Below are 15,933 nucleotides of genomic sequence, written 5' to 3' on the forward strand. Positions count from 1 at the left end.
CCTTTAGTCCCGGTTGGAGCCACCAACCAGGACCAAAGGCCTCTTTTCAGCAGCCCAAAGGGCGGGAAACAAAGACCTGTGGTCCCGGTTGGTGGCTCCAACCGGGACTAAAGGGGCGGCATTGGTACCGGTTGGTGCCACGAACCGGTACCAATGCAACCCTTTAGTTCCGGTTGGTGCCACCAACCGGGACTAAAGGCCATGTGCTGCCCGCGTCGCGGCATGAAAGTTTAGTCCCACCTCGCTAGCTGAGGGAGCTCGAGAGTGGTTTATAAGCACCTATCCCGCTGCCCTCTCGAGCTCCTCTCAAATGCAGGCTTACGGGCCTAAACGCACTATATGTGCCTGTGGGCCTATTGGGCCTATTGCGGGCCTGAATCCTGGCCCATTGTTGGGTTTCTAGTCGTATTCAGGCCGTGGTAGCCCTTTAGGTGGCACTTTTTTTATTTTATTTATTTTATTTTGATTCTTCCTGCAGCTATTTTTTTAGTCCCACCTCGCCAAGCGAGAGGCACTCGCAGCTGTTTATAAGCCCTGAGTGCAGAGACGATGACGAAGAGGCTCAATGCTCCTGCACGTTGGTTAGCTTCAAGCCTTGAGGAATACGGTAGACTGTACAGAGCTATGTGCAGTGCAGTTGACACTATTCCGAAAGGCTTGAAGCAAATTAACAAGCATTGCGCCTCTTTTTATTTTTAATGACTTATTACAACTGAGAAATAAAAAGAAAAAATAACTGAAAAGAAAAAAAACTATATAGAAAACTACTCATAAATGAATTGAACCAAAAAATAGTTGTGATTAACTGTACTAAAAAAGGAGCATAGATGCTTATTTTTAATGACTTATTACAACTCAGAAATAAAAAGAAAAAAGTAAATATAGCAGAAAAGAAAAAAAAACTATATAAAAAGATACTCAGAAATGAATTGAAGCAAAAAATAGTTGTGATTAACTGTACTAAAAAAGGAGCATAGATGCTTATTTGTAATGACTTATTACAACTCAGAAATAAAAAGAAAAGAAAGTAGTTGTGATTAACTTTACTAAAATATGAGCGTAGATGCTTATTTTTAATGACTTGTTACAATTCAAAAATAAATAGAAGAAAAAATAGTTATGATTAACTTTACTGAAAAATGAGCATAGATGCTTATTTTTAATGACTTATTACAACTCAGAAATAAAAAGAAAAAAAATAAATATAGCAGAAAAGAAAAAAAACTATATAAAAAGCTACTGACAAATGAGCATAGATGCGCTTATAGAGGAAATTCAAATTAAATTCATAACAAATTTCAAGAGAAATTCGTATGAATTTAGCCTAAATTCCCTATATAAGGGCATTCATTTTCATTTTCAGAGAAGCTCAATAAGGCAGAGAGGGAGGGGCTTATAAACCGGTCTGATTCCCCTCCGATTGGTGAGGTGGGACTAAACTTTGGCCGCAACGAGGACCAACCCTTTAGTCCCGGTTGGCGGAATGGACCGGGACTAATGGTCGTCCTTTGGTCCCGGTTCGGGCCACCAACCGGGACCAATGGTGATGGGCCAGGAGCGAGGGCCATTGGTCCCGGTTCGTGCCACCAACCGGAACCAATAGGTCCAGCCAAACCAGGACCAATGGCCCACGTGGCCCGGCCGACCCCTGGGGCTCACGAACTGGGTCCAATGCCCCCATTAGTCCCGGTTCTGGATTGAACCGGGACTAATGGGCTGGACCGGCCTGGACCATTGACCCCTTTTTCTACTAGTGGGGGTCGGCCCCGCGACATTGACGTGGGGCGACGTGTACCTGGGCCGGCAGCTCGCGCCCACGGCCGCGGCGGGCGCCCGCACGCGCGCGGTGGAGGAGGACGTCGAGAGGCGCCGCCACCGCAAGGAGAAGCGGAGGGCCCTGGCCAAGAAGATGACCCCAACACACACACACTCCCGCTCCCATCCTCTTCTCCCGGGATGCAAGCAGCTGCAAGGAAGGGCGCGGCTGCGGCCGCGGCAGCGTCGGCGTCCTTCCACTCCACCGCCACGGCGCTCTCAAAATCCACGGTGCGCCCACCCTGACTTTCCCCATCCATCTCTTTCTCCCTCTTTCTTTTTGCCTGATGACGAATCGATTCGATCCACGCATCGAGTTCAGTTCTTGCTCTCCAAATCCCATTAGGATTGCTATACTAGATAGGCTAGGAGAGCTGGCTAGGCTGTAAAAGAGGAATATTTACTGCCCGGGATCATCGTCACAGTCAGCTTAGCAGGGTGATTAGTTTGCACGCTTCAGCAATGGAAGCTCTATTGTGCTGTGCATTTTTCAGGTCCACTGCACATTTGAGGTCTACCTCAATTTCATAATGAAATTCAAATTGGGGGTTCCTTTAAATTCACCCACAAAAAATTGAGTGCCTGAGGACTTGCCAAATGCCAAGTACAGTAGCATATGCGCGTATTCAATAAAACTATTTGGGATGTGAGCTTCACCATGGTTCTGTAATTATTTTTGCGCAGCCTCGTATCCGGTTCAACGTCCGAGAAAAGCGCACAGACGCGAAGAATGGCCATAAGAACATTCTGCTTATCATAGCATGGACTAACATGACACAGTGTGCTTCCTTTCGCCTGTCGTCGCTGTCGGCAGTGAAAATTCGATGCCAAATCACACCTGATGGCTGATGTAGTGTCTGCACTAGGAAATGAAATTCTAAAGTGACGATTTGTTTATCTTGACTGTATGATTGCTGGACATGACAACATTGACTTGTTTGTATCTTGTGTGAGCAGAAGAAGAGGCACAACCAACTGAAGAACGTGCTATGCGGGCGGTGCAAGCTGCTGTCGCACGGAAGGTGTTTGACAAAATGACCAAGTAAGGTAAGAGTGGCTTTCATAGTTCTAGTACTACTTGGTGTTTTTGTTTCTCTCTGTAATGTGTAATGTACTAATGTGAGTCTAACGATTAAATGGGAGGTGAGACGACATCGTCGCTTTGACTCAAACGAACCATCGGCTCGGCTGCCGCCTGCTGCGATGATCGACCTCTGTAGGTCATTTTCTAGGATTTGATAGGGTTAATGTGACACACCTCCCCCTAGGTCATTTTCTAGGATTTGATAGGGTTAATGTGCTACTCTTATCAGGCATGTACTTTATTCTAATCAAATTTGATAAGGTTAATGGGACACAATACCCGTAAGTCATTTTCTAGGATTTGAAAATAACTGCTAGTACTTGTGTGCAGGCTGCTAATAGTAGCATACTTTGTTCTAATCAAAATTTCTATGCAATTCAATCCGGAAAGCCACTCTGTTAGTAATACAGAACTAGCATTTATTTAGACTGAAAATATGCACTATAATTTAATGTGCATTTTTGCCCAGTAATGTGTATTCCTTCTCTTTTTGGTTGCCTGAATTTAATGCTAAAATATTTTTTGTAACTGAAATATATAGTCTGAGTTTCATTCAGTTATTTGTCACTTTTGAACTGAATATCTTTTTGTAACTGAAATGTCTCTGTGTACTTACAATGCCTGTCTCATAGGGGCCTTCCCAGCGAGACCTAAGTTTTAATTGAATATCTTTTCCGTCGATGGTCGTAGGATTTTAGAAAAAAAACACTGTATCAGGAATACAAGTGTTTATGAAACTACTGTTGTTGGTTTAGCCAAACACCTCACGGTTTCCAAAACTACAGTTTTGTAGAAACCATAGTATTCTGATTGAGCTAAGCTAGCCGTGTTTCTCCACCTGTGGGATTCCGTTTGTTTGCTCTATGTATTATGTTTCGAAGCGCGGGAAAAAACACAAAAAAATTCTAGTTTATTTTACTGCCTTTTGTAGTAAAAGAAAATGAAAATCACAAAAGAAATGTTTGTTTCTCTGCCTTTTGTACTAATGGAGAGGGAAAGTCACAAAAAATGTTTGTTTTTAGGGTCGAGCAGTTAGTTGGTTTGTTGCTCACTCAAAAATGTTTTTGGTTTTGGGGGGTTCGATGTGTACATTGTGCATCAACATACACTGCTAGCTGCCCGTGGAGATCGGCACTAAAGAATAAACAAATCCGGGTAATTCGTTCATCTAGGATGCTTATGCCGTCTTGAAACTATCAAGCTGACTCATCGAATGATCTTTTTATTTAGGATTCATGGTTATTTTTTCTTTTTCTTGTTATTATGCATTACTATGTGTTCATTGTACTAAGATTCCTTACAACTTTAGGCACCTGAGCTATTTACAGAAGGAGGGGACCCAGCCTTCTTCACGGCTCGCGACAATGTCTCCCATTGATTCGTTCGTGCAACAAGGAGGGGACCCGCCCTTCTTCACGTCTCGTGCAACAAGTAAGGACCGGCCTCTGGCTATTACTATTGATTCGTGTGCATGTGCTAAAAAGTAAGAAAATACCCTACTGGATTTGGACGCTGACGAGCACTAACAAATTTTCACTTTTCCGACGTGGCCACAGGGGTGATCGACGCGGACTACCGCTGCTTGGTGGGCGTCGTGCTCTTCAACCACTCGGAGGTGGACTTCGTCGTGAAGCCCCGCGACCGCGTCGCACAGATGATCGTCCAGGTGATCGTGACGCCGGAGGTCGCCGAGGTGGAAGACCCCGATACCATCGTTTGGGGGGAGGGAGGATTGGGGTCCACCAGCATCTGAACTCCGAGCCTTGGTAGATACATCTAGAGGAGTGGTATGTTTAGGCTGTTGGTGGAACACTAGGAAAGGTACCCACCTTTGGTTGTGTGCGTTTACTGTTAAATGGAATCACGTGATCTCTTGCAGTTGAGATGTTCAATGTTGCATCCATGAATGGTGCAAGTGTTAAGATGGTCCTGTGACCTTAATTTATTTTGCACTGGACATGTCTCTGATCTCCATCCATGAATGCTGCATCTAATTTTTATTTTTCTAATTTTTAATTTGTAAGTAGTAGCGTGGGGGGAAAATGTGTGCTACTAGTATTTAAGATACTAGTAGCGTGTGGTATAATAGGTGCGCTATTACTATTCTATTATTAGTAGCGCGGGTTTCAAATAGTAGTAGCGTGGGTGGCATCCGCGCTGCTACTAACTTTTTAGTAGTAGCGCGGGTTGCACCCACGCTACTACTAACTTTTAGCTGTAGCGCGATACTAGTAGTGCGGGTAGCCGCGCTACTAGTAGCCAATTTACTCGCGCTGCTAGTAGCCTTTTCCCTAGTAGTGGGAGTGTTCTCAGTGTAGAATCTTTTTTTCTTTCACACATGCGTTCATAAATATATATATGTGAACCACATGTGGTTGGGTGGTTAAGAGGATAGTGCTATCCCCAGCCCAGCAGGGTTCAAATCTTGGTGCTCGCACTATTCTTGGATTTATTTTCAGTGGAAGGAGACGGTCCCGACGACTATGAGGCATCTGTGGTGACTCGTCAATCTCAAGATCATGTGACAGCTCTGTCTCTCGGAGGTACTCATAGAAGTAGGGTCTGCGTGTGTGTTCATAGGATGAGTGTATGCGCGTATATACTGAACGCTTGCGTCTGCACTATGTTCTCAGAAAAAATGGGAATTGGAGCACAGGGTCATTAGTTTTCCATGCATGCATTGCATGGTGACATGAGCACTCAGTGCATATGTGTTGTACAAATACTACTTGCATACGCCAGGTAGCAGCATTATTTTCCCTGTTTTTTATTTTTGCAATGGATTAGCGGTAATGGGATGTTGGGTAAGTGCCCCTCGTGATGACCAGCACGTGCGAGTACGTACATGTGTGATACAGTACGACCAACATCAAAACGTTCCATCGGAACGGCGATGGAACGGAAAAGAAAAAGAGCCGTAATTCTTTCGTCTCTCCTACAACAGAAAGCAAATGATGGGAAGCACGAGCGTGCATGCGTATAGACGCAATCGTATGAGGTCACATACATACAAACTAATTAGCTCATTCATTCATTAATCTCGGTGATATCCATCATTTTCTAGATCATCCTCGTAATCAGATTGTACTCTTTTCTTGTTTCCATATTACAATATCCCTGTGACCAGCTCCTTAATGACAATACCTGGCCAGGCAATGTTGAACACAGTAATATCTTTCGAGGGGCAAATCCCAGTCTTACATAACTAGCACCACGACATACTTTTCGGTGTACCCAAAAGTCACCTTTATATTTGCCCAATTATGGAGCAACATTTGGGGATCTCAAATCAACCATACGTTATTCACGTCTATGATATTCCCATGTTCTAAGGACATAAGTAAATGTTAACATACTATGAGAAGATACCAACAACATATAAAGACATGATCTCGTAGTTTCTAATAAGTGGGTCTATTCAACATCATTGTTACCATTATAATTTGCAGTCATTATTGTTGGCATTCTTGTTACATTAAACATTTGTTACCCTGACGATTGTTACAGTAAGGTGATCACAATTATTACAGTAACAGTAAGTTGATCACAATTACTACAGTAACAGTAAGTTGATTTGCATTGATAAACTGGACACTCATTGTTCTCAGGGTTAAACGATTAACCACCTTGCAACAAATATGATCCAGAAATAATGCTCTTCCTTGAGGCTGGAACATAGTAATAGGAATTAATCTCTAAAATAAATCCTAAATAAAAATATAGAGGTAGGACGTCGACGACAAGCACGTCAACTGTTACTCCATTTTTGACGCGCGTCATCACCACATCCTTTGCCAATCGCTTAGGCCTCTATATTCCGTGTATCGAGTGGCAAATATGAGCACCTGATATTCAGTTCCCAAGAATTACACTATGAATTAGGAAGGAATACATCAAGCCCATGTATGACACTCATACTGGGGCTGGAATTTGCAGACTTCTTCTTTTCTGCCAAATACTTCTTGCAGTTCCTCTTCCAGTGACCTTTCTCCTTACAAAAGAAGCACTCGGCATCAGCAGTGGCACCAATTTTCTTAGACTTTCCAAGTGTACCAGCATTATTGGGCCACATGGACTTGCCATTTTTCTTTGACTTGTCCTTCTTCTTAAAGTTGGTTGTTTTGTTCACCATCGTTGCTTGATTGATGTCCTTCTGGATTCCATTTTCAAGGGTCTTAAGCGTAGTAAAAAATTCACCCAATGTATTTTTTCTTAAAGAAGATGAATCGGGAACAACATCACTGTCCAACTCATGGGGGATTGGGAAACCTAGTGCATGCATCCTTTGCGTGTACCCATGGTGCGACATGGAGTGTTGTGGGAAGTAGGGTTGATGGTGCGACATGTAATGCTGGTTCTGAAGTACATGGTCGATGCTCATCATGTGTTGCCTCAAAACACCAGGAAAGAACTCTTGCCCGAAGTACGGCATGTATGGCTGCTGGACCATCATAGGAACATTGTTGCTCATCAGCATGGCAGGAAACTCGTGTTGGTACGCCATGTATGGTTGTTGTCGCCCGAGCGCAGGAATGATCACATCAGGCGGGAGTGCCCCCATGTATGGCTGTTGAAGCATAGGGTTGCCGGCGCACGGGGCGTGAACCCGCGTCGGAATCCGAAACTCTTGATCAAGAGTTCCTCCCGCCCTGTGGCATGGCGCTGCCACAAAGCCAATGCCTGTGTCTAGACGTGGGAGGCTCACCTTGTTCTTCTTGTCCTCTCTATCTTTCTGCATGTTATCTTCCTTCATTTCTTCAACTGAGGACTCGTCTTCATCATCCCTAACCTTCTCCTGGTCCTCCTGGATGAACTCGTCGTGGGGGGTTGAGAGAGGGGCGACGGGGTGGGGCCGCTGCTGCATCTGGCGGAACCGGAGGGAAAGGGAGGAGTGAAGAGAGGAGACGTAGGCATCAATGTCGTGCCAGGTGAACGGGAGCTGGATATGGGGCGGCGCGCATGCCACGAGGCGGTGGAAGGACTCCTGCAGGCGCTGCTTCTTGCCGGGGAGTGCCGCAATGGCGGCCTCCAGATCAGCAGTCGCCATCGGCCGGGCCTGGTCGGTCTGTGACATGGCCGCCATGGGAGGGGCAAGAGGTTGCCGTTCCAGAGCGGCGACGGGCGGCGGCGGCTGGAAAGAACACCAGGCGAGAACCGAACGAACGATTGATGCCTTGTTGTGGACTGAGTTCGACAAAGGTGACACGTATATAAAGATTCCTAAATCCTAAAAAGTGGTCGCGTGCTCGTTAGAGCTCCCGAGCACACACCTCACGCATCGTCCGATCTATATCGTGAGTCTCAGTTGTCGTTTGGTCGGAGGAAAAAAAATCCTAATCCACAACCGCATCTCTCTGGCCGTACCCCACGACCACTCCTCTCTCCCCCCTGCGCATCTTCCTCCACGCCGCAGCCACCTACCGCGATGCCCCTGCCCCGGACAGACGCCGACGAGGCCCCACCTTCCTACCAACCCTGGCCAACTCCCTTCCCTGCCTCCGACCAGCACCGGACGTCCACCTCCCCTAGCACGCCGATCCGCCTCCACCCTGAACGGTGTAGCACCGCCATGGACTGGATCCGACAAGATCCACTGCGCCGCCCCTCGACCAGCCCGGCCCTCGCGTCGGCGGCTCCACCGAGCCAAATCCCGCGCCGGAGCCCCTCCCCCGCCAGTCTTCTTCACCGCCGACGCACATCGACCGGCATCGAATCAGCCCGCGCAAGACGACACGGCCTCCGCCCCAGACTGGTGCCGACGCGGCCCCGTGCCCAGCTTCTCCCTATTAGCGTCGTCTTGGGCCCCGCCTCCTCGGTCTCTCGCCGGTTCAGTTCATCTCGGGGCCGGCCCCTGACGATTCCAACCGGCGACGGGGTCCCCTGCTCGCGCGCCCCTCGGGACCCACTGCAATCCTGATCTCCCTGGCCACTCGATCCTCACGTAGCCTTCGTAGGGCTGTGGATTGGATTGACAGTGTGGATACAATCTTCTGGGTCAGATGCTGGAGGACGTGGTGGACTGTCTATCTGCTCCACAACCCGGCAGGTGGCAGTGCAGACAAGCGTCGCCGGCCCAAGAGGATTTGATGATGTCCAGGGCATGGATGAGGCCAAGCAGGAGCTTCTTGAGGTGAATATGGTCTATCTACATACTCATGAATTGTGTTTCTGTGATGTTGATGACATGATGAGATTCAATGTTGATCTGGAAGTGTCCAAAACTTACCCAAACATATGATAGTTAATGGTTATAGATGCTAGCGCAAGTTGTCCAGAGATCTACCACCGAGAGTGTTGGGTTTTGTTTTTCCCAAAACTTGCCGGACGCACGATAGGTAGTAGTGAGCGATGCTGATGCGAGTTGCCTGAGATATTTTTAGCAAAAATTTGATTTTAATTTGCAGAAGTGTTGGTATTTCCAATAGGTTTTGTTATTGGCTTGGAATATGGATCATAGGTACCGACATAAATAACCAATCTGTATGGCATTCCTTCTAGGGTTGTTGATTTGATTACTATTATAGTAGTTAACAACATTTCGCATTTTTAAATTGGAGATTTACTAGGAAGTAGAGGATTTGATTACCTTATTTATGTACTGAATGTAGTTTTTGTCGCTGCATTCTTAATATTATGTGCATATGATCTGTCCCGCGACCTATTTACTTTTTTGTGAATTTGAGTTCCAGCCATTTTTTGTAGTCAACAATTTTGCACTAACTTGCCTAATAATGCCAGAAAGTTGCCTACAATCAATTTTCTAGTATCTATTGGAGATTTGGGAGTAGTTCTATGTTGAATTAAATGTTTTTCAAGGGGATTTCACATTGGTTTTGTTTTTGTGGAAGTATGTGCACTATGATTTATTAAGTGTTCAAAACTTGCCCAACTCATGATAGGTACTTGCTAGAAATGCTGGCGTGAGTTGCCTGGAGATTTACTCCTGAGAGTGTTGGGTTTTATTTCGCCCAAAACTTTACACTTTAAAACTTGCGCAGCTCATGATAGTTATTTGCTAGAGATGCTGGCATGAGTTGCCCAGAGATATTCTTTACCACCAAAATTGATTCAGTTTTCACATTGCTATTTTCCAATAGGATAAATTGCCTACATATAAACATTACTTGCCTAATAATGCTAGAAAATCACTACGAGAAGAGCAATTAGCTAGTTGTGCTAATGGCAGCATGTTCATAGGTGCATGCCCACCATGGATACCGATGTGGATGGCATGCAAAATTCCTTCCTAGTTCAGTGCTTGAGAACGAGATGAGGTGCAGCTGTGCAGGCACATAGTATATAGGAAACCTTGTGTGAATTATTAGCATGTGCAGATGCTAGTGCTACACTGATTGCATGATGCGTTGTTGTACCTTTGATGTACTAGAGAATGTGGTCATCTCCAATGGATATGCCATCTCCATTGGACTCAATCAGCTATTTTTTCTTTAGGCAATTTTTTAGTGCATACCGGCAAGTTGTAACTAGCACTTAGGCAAGTACTCGCTCTGTGTGAGAATTGATGATTTTTGAATGTGAGAGTGGTTTGCGGCGTGGGAATGCGGGGGCTAGAATCGTTGACAATTTGAGCAGAAAGTGTCTAAAACTTGCCCAACGCATGATGCTTAGTTGCGAGAGATATTGACGCGAGTTGCCCAAAGATCCTCTCCCGGGATTATTGGGTTTAGTTCGCCCAAAACTTGCCCAAACCATGCCAGTTGGTTGCTAGAGAGGCTGGCGTGAGTTGCCCAGAGATACATTTTAAGAACAAACTGATTTATAATTGGAACCAAATTTGATATTTACAATAGGATATGTTCTCTACATATAAACATTACTTGCCTAAATCTCCAAAGTTCAATAGTTTTTTTCTACCAATTTCATACGCTTAAATAGTTTTCGTTTGGTCCACCTAACCCAACAAGCAAACCATTTTGGTTGTAGCATAAGTTTTTTGAGGTTTTGTGCACACGCCGAAGGAAGAAGCTTCAACATCCATTTCCCGGTAAGCTTCGCACAAAGCTATTAATTTTTTTGTTTCAGCAAAAAAAGAGGAGTTGCCTCAAACACACAAGGGTTGCTTACTGCCAATAGTGATTTTGTTTAAACAAACCCTAGAACTTGGCTCCTCTTTTTTGTTTTCATGTACTGACAAGACTAGCTTGTTGTCAAGGGGTTTCTCCGAATGTGCAATAGCCATTAGCAGGAGAAAGGAAAATGAAACACTTTTCATGTACTGATAGACAGGACTAGCTTTTCGTCAATACATGATTTGCTTAAAAACCGCTATAATTGCTCACTATTTACTTTTACCCGTTTTCTTGCAGTAGGTGCACTAAAAATCAATACTAGTTGCTCATGCTGGAAAAAAAGGGGAAAACATTTGAAAAAGAGTTGTAATCAGGATGAACAAGGTGAGGAAATCAAACCTTCTCTTTCTTTTCCTCCTCTGCACCCTGGTTCATTTTTAGCAAGCAAGAAATATTTTTCACTACAGACTTCAAGGTAAACTTCACACAACCCCCAATAGCTTGCTCTATTCCCTCATTCGATATGTGGGCTGGTTAGTTAAATATTGCACGAGCAAAAAAGGGCTCAATATTGCCTGAATTGTTATATGCAAGTTTTTGTTTAGAAGAAACCCATATAAAGGTGCAAACATTTTTATCTATTTTTTGCTTCTTGGGGTTTGAGTATGGGTGGCCAATAAATCAATCTGTTTTTTCACCTGCATACACCATTAGCCTCAGGAGATACATGTCCAAAATCCAAAGCAAAAGCTAAAATCAGAAATTCAAGAGGGTTATGTTTTTTTATGCAACCAAATAAACATGAGTTGCCTCTAAACCATTCCCTACTTGCCCAAACATTACAGAAACTTGCCTAGATATGTGAATAGACAGAAGCACAAGCAACACAACAGCTACATGTACGGCAAAGCCCCAGATAGATACATTGCCCAAAATTTAGTAGCAAAATTCACAACGAAAACACAGCAACTACTGCTACTGCTACAATTCCGCAACTTGTAGTTCAAGGAGATATTTGCCCCAAAAAATCACTAGTTACAGCCAAACCCTGTAACTTTCAAGACCTCTTTTCTCCTTAATTTATTTTTCTACCACACAAGAAACATGAGTTGCCTGCATTTTTTTTCTTCCTGATTGCCTACACATATACACAACTTGCCCAAAAGCTTTGCCAAGCTTGACGATCAATCAAAAAACAGCAGCCTTGTGCAACCTACAACACTCTGCAGATACCTGAAAAAAAATCCAAGCATAAACTAGAATAGCACTTTCAAGAGAGGGCTTTCCTGTGTTTTCAGCACGAGTTGCCTCAAAATCATTCCAGACTTGCCTGCACATCGTACCAACTTGCCCAAAAAACACATTATTTTGCATGCATAATGTCTTGGTAGTTCTTTTTTGCAGTTCCACAAGCATTAACTGCCATGTTGTTCTATATTCCCTCACTAATAGACCCTTGGTTCCACAGAGTTTTGTAAAAAAGGAAGATGAGAGGGACACATCAAGATGGAAGTTCACTTTTCAGGTCCATGGCCAGCAAAGCGTGGGACAACAGTTGCGGCAATGGAGAACATGGTAGATGGAGAAGGGGAGGTCAAGGAGAGGAGGTTTGGGGAGCTGTGACTGGGAAGGTGGAAGTGGCGTGAGGTACTACTGAGACCATGCCATGATTGCTAATGGTTACGAGCACTAATGACCATTAGGAGGGTTTGGTGCGTCGGCTGTCATGATTGCTTATGTGGTTAGGAAGAGTAGCAGTTACGATCATGACACATTCTCCCTTGGATGACATGTGCGTGAGGGACTGTTTCTTTTCTTTTTTGGTTTGCCAGTTGGATCTGGGAGAGGTCCACTACTAATTTAAGGGTGTGTGCCCTGGGCCGCTAGCCAGCCAACGGTTGCTGGCTAGTCGCGTCCATAAAGATTAGAGTCTGGTGCCGTATCCGAGTCTGTACTGGGCATGTGCCTCACCTAATCGTGTTTTCCTACTGTTATCGGACTCCCAGGATTTATTGATAGTCCATACTCTTTCCAAGTCTCAGTAGATCACGCTCCTACGACATTGCCTTAAGATCTACGGCCCTAATCCAAGTGGCCAACTTTCCTTAGACGACTACCACCACATGATGGACGTGCAGCATCATAAGCTACTACCACCTTGGATGGCCTACTCTTTCCTTGGACGACTACTTATAAGTAGCCTATTGCCCTACTTTCCTTGGACGACTACTACTACCACATGAGCTACTCCAGAGAAGACAACGAGTCGTCAGTCGGCTTCAGCGTATGCGGCCGACCTCCGACAGCCGACAGCCTGCCCAACACCACGGACGATGACCAGGACCCCAAGAAGCTGGACAGTGTAGACGAAGTTACGGGCCACACTTGACCTGGCCGAGACCACCACCAGCCTCGACCTGCACCTGCATGTGGACCTGTTCATCACGGATGCCGAGTGATGGTGTGTTGAACTAGGGGTACTCATCGCGTCGTCTCCCGAACAGGACCGGTCAATGCATGTTGGGGGCCCCAGGGCGAAAGTAAAACTTAGGGCCCCGTTAACACTTCATTTATAGTATTGCAAAAGTAATAACCAATCTGTACGATGCAACACTTTACATGTCGATGATCTTGGCTTCATCTTAATTATTATTTCGTTGTTCAAATGAAACAAACCAATATCATAAATCCCAAGAGTAACTACAGGTTTTGAAATGTTAATTACTCCCATTTGGAATTCCTTTAAAAAGATACTCTACCAACAAATGTAATCCCATTATTTTCTTTGCTCTAATCACAATTCACTACTGGCAAAATACTAGAAGACATTCTACAACAGAACTACAAAAATTGCAACAAAGATTCAATATACATAATCTAGAAAATTTTGTTCAAGATATATATGGTCAAGGAACGAAAGCACCTTAATGTGGATTGTTGGATCAAATATAAGAAATGTACGAGTCCATGAAAACTTCAGCCATTAATATCTGAGAAATGTCCTCCAAATATAAGAGACATATTACCTCCAAAAGATAAGTATGTCTAAAGTTAAAATAGTGCTATGAAAATTCTCACCATGGATTGACATTATTTAACATTGAATCATAGAACTAAGGAACCGGATTACTAGAAAGAAGAACCCGTTACAATCTCCCAATCATAATGGGATGGAGCATAATGAACGGATGAAGAAGAGCTAATTGGGGACCGAAATTGCGCCATTTTCCTCAGTTAATGGTTGGTCGCGACCTCAAAATCAGAAAGGCACGGGAGAGGCAGCGCTGTTCTTGTAGACTGAGATCGGAAATTTGGGAAGAGGAGGAGACGCCGCCGTGGAGAGAGATCCCTATCCGACAACCATCGATTAAATCCTACGTGTGACTTCCCTCATCTCCAACAGCGTGGTGGGCTTTCCTTACTGGCTGCACTCTGGGCCCTTTTTTTTCACCTCTGTATTTTCTGGGTCTAAGACTAAACAGAAAACTACACCTGGGCCGGGCCCCCTGATTCCCGAGGGCCCAGGGCGGGCGCCCCGTTTGCCCGGCCTATGGGCCGGGCCTGCTCCCTGGGTCGTGTTGGAGTATAATGTCCGGCCCTCTCCCTCAGATCGGTTTTTTGGTTGCATTGGCTAGACCATGCACTTCTACATGGTATTGGAGCCAAGAGGTCTTGAGTTAAAGACCCGACTGGCGCAATTAAATTGCAGCCCACTTTCAGTCCACGTTTAGGCCTGAGGGAGCCACACGTGAGGAGGAGTGTTGACGTATAATGTGTTGCCTAGTCTCTTCCGTCAGATCGGTCTGATGGATGAACTAGTTAGGTGCATAAACTTACAACCAAGAGGTTCTGGGTTCAAAACCCAGTAAACGCAATAAATAATTGTGGCCTGCCCCCGCTTCCGCTGCCCACGTCATATAGCCCCAAAGGAGCATATACGTGAGGGGAGTATTGGAGTATAATGTCCGGCCCTCTCCCTCAGATTGGTCTTTTGGTTGCATTGGCTAGAGCATGCACTTCTACAGGTCAGACCGAGAATCCCCATGGCGGTTCACACTAAAGGGCTTCTTCAGGCAGCCCATGACATATACAAGGGTGATTCACAAGACTTGCCACACAAACCGAGGACTCATCTCCACCGACATATCGGACTAAGACTTGTTATCCTAGGTCTCCGGTATATTACATAAGTCGATGTTAGGTTAGTCGATAGATGATATTCCAGATAATTAGAATCATACACAACAATCTCGTCATAGATACATGTACTCTGTACTATCACTACTAGGGAAAAGCCTAGCAGCAACGCGGGTTTTGGCCCTCTCAGTAGCGCGGGTACCGGCGCTACTAATAAGGCGCTACAGCTAACGTATAGCAGTAGCGCCTGTTGACCCACGCTACTGCTACTGATGAATAGCTGTAGCGCTCTTTGGAAAACGACGCTACTGATATTATCTGCAGCGCTTTTCAGCAGGAAGCGCTACTGGTAAGTCGGCGCTACTGCTAAATTTCCCCCCCTCGCTACTACTAGTTTTATTACTTTTTTTTCCTGCATATTTGTTTTTTATTTGTTTTGTATTTGAATAGGCTTTATACAATAATCTTTAGCATATCATCCACATACAAATGTATTCATAGCATATACGTACAATTAGTCTCATCAAATCATGTCATCATCATAATCACTAGTGCAGAACCGGGCAATAGCACCGGTTCGTAAGGCCCTTTAGTGTCGGTTCCATAACCGGCACTAAAGTGTGGCACTAAAGCCCCCCCCCCCTTAGTACCGGTTCAGCACGAACCGGTGCTAAAGGGAAACCACGTGGCACGAGCCAGCTCCAGGGGCCTGGAGTCCTTTAGTACCGGTTGGTAAGACCAACCGATACTATAAGATTTGGGGGGTTTTAGTTTTATGATTTCTTTTTCATTTAATTTTGTGTTTTCATTTTAATTCTTTTTCGTTTGCTGGTACTTTACGATACTACACATTGTACACGTTTTATA

The 15,933-nt window shown here is 44.9% G+C and overlaps 1 long non-coding RNA gene and 1 pseudogene across 1 annotated transcript; both read left to right on the forward strand.

The window, feature by feature from the left end:
• The first annotated feature begins 4,263 nt into the window (after nt 1-4,263).
• LOC119335648 lies at nt 4,264-4,679 on the forward strand (annotated as a pseudogene).
• A 3,600-nt stretch (nt 4,680-8,279) lies between these two features.
• On the forward strand, nt 8,280-12,890 carry LOC119335452. Its single transcript, XR_005161880.1, has 3 exons — nt 8,280-9,029; nt 11,227-11,313; nt 12,398-12,890. It is a non-coding gene; the product is annotated as an uncharacterized LOC119335452 (long non-coding RNA).
• The last annotated feature ends 3,043 nt before the right edge of the window (nt 12,891-15,933 follow it).

The sequence above is a fragment of the Triticum dicoccoides genome, chromosome 7B (assembly GCF_002162155.2).
Source record: "Triticum dicoccoides isolate Atlit2015 ecotype Zavitan chromosome 7B, WEW_v2.0, whole genome shotgun sequence".
Taxonomy (NCBI): domain Eukaryota; kingdom Viridiplantae; phylum Streptophyta; class Magnoliopsida; order Poales; family Poaceae; genus Triticum; species Triticum dicoccoides.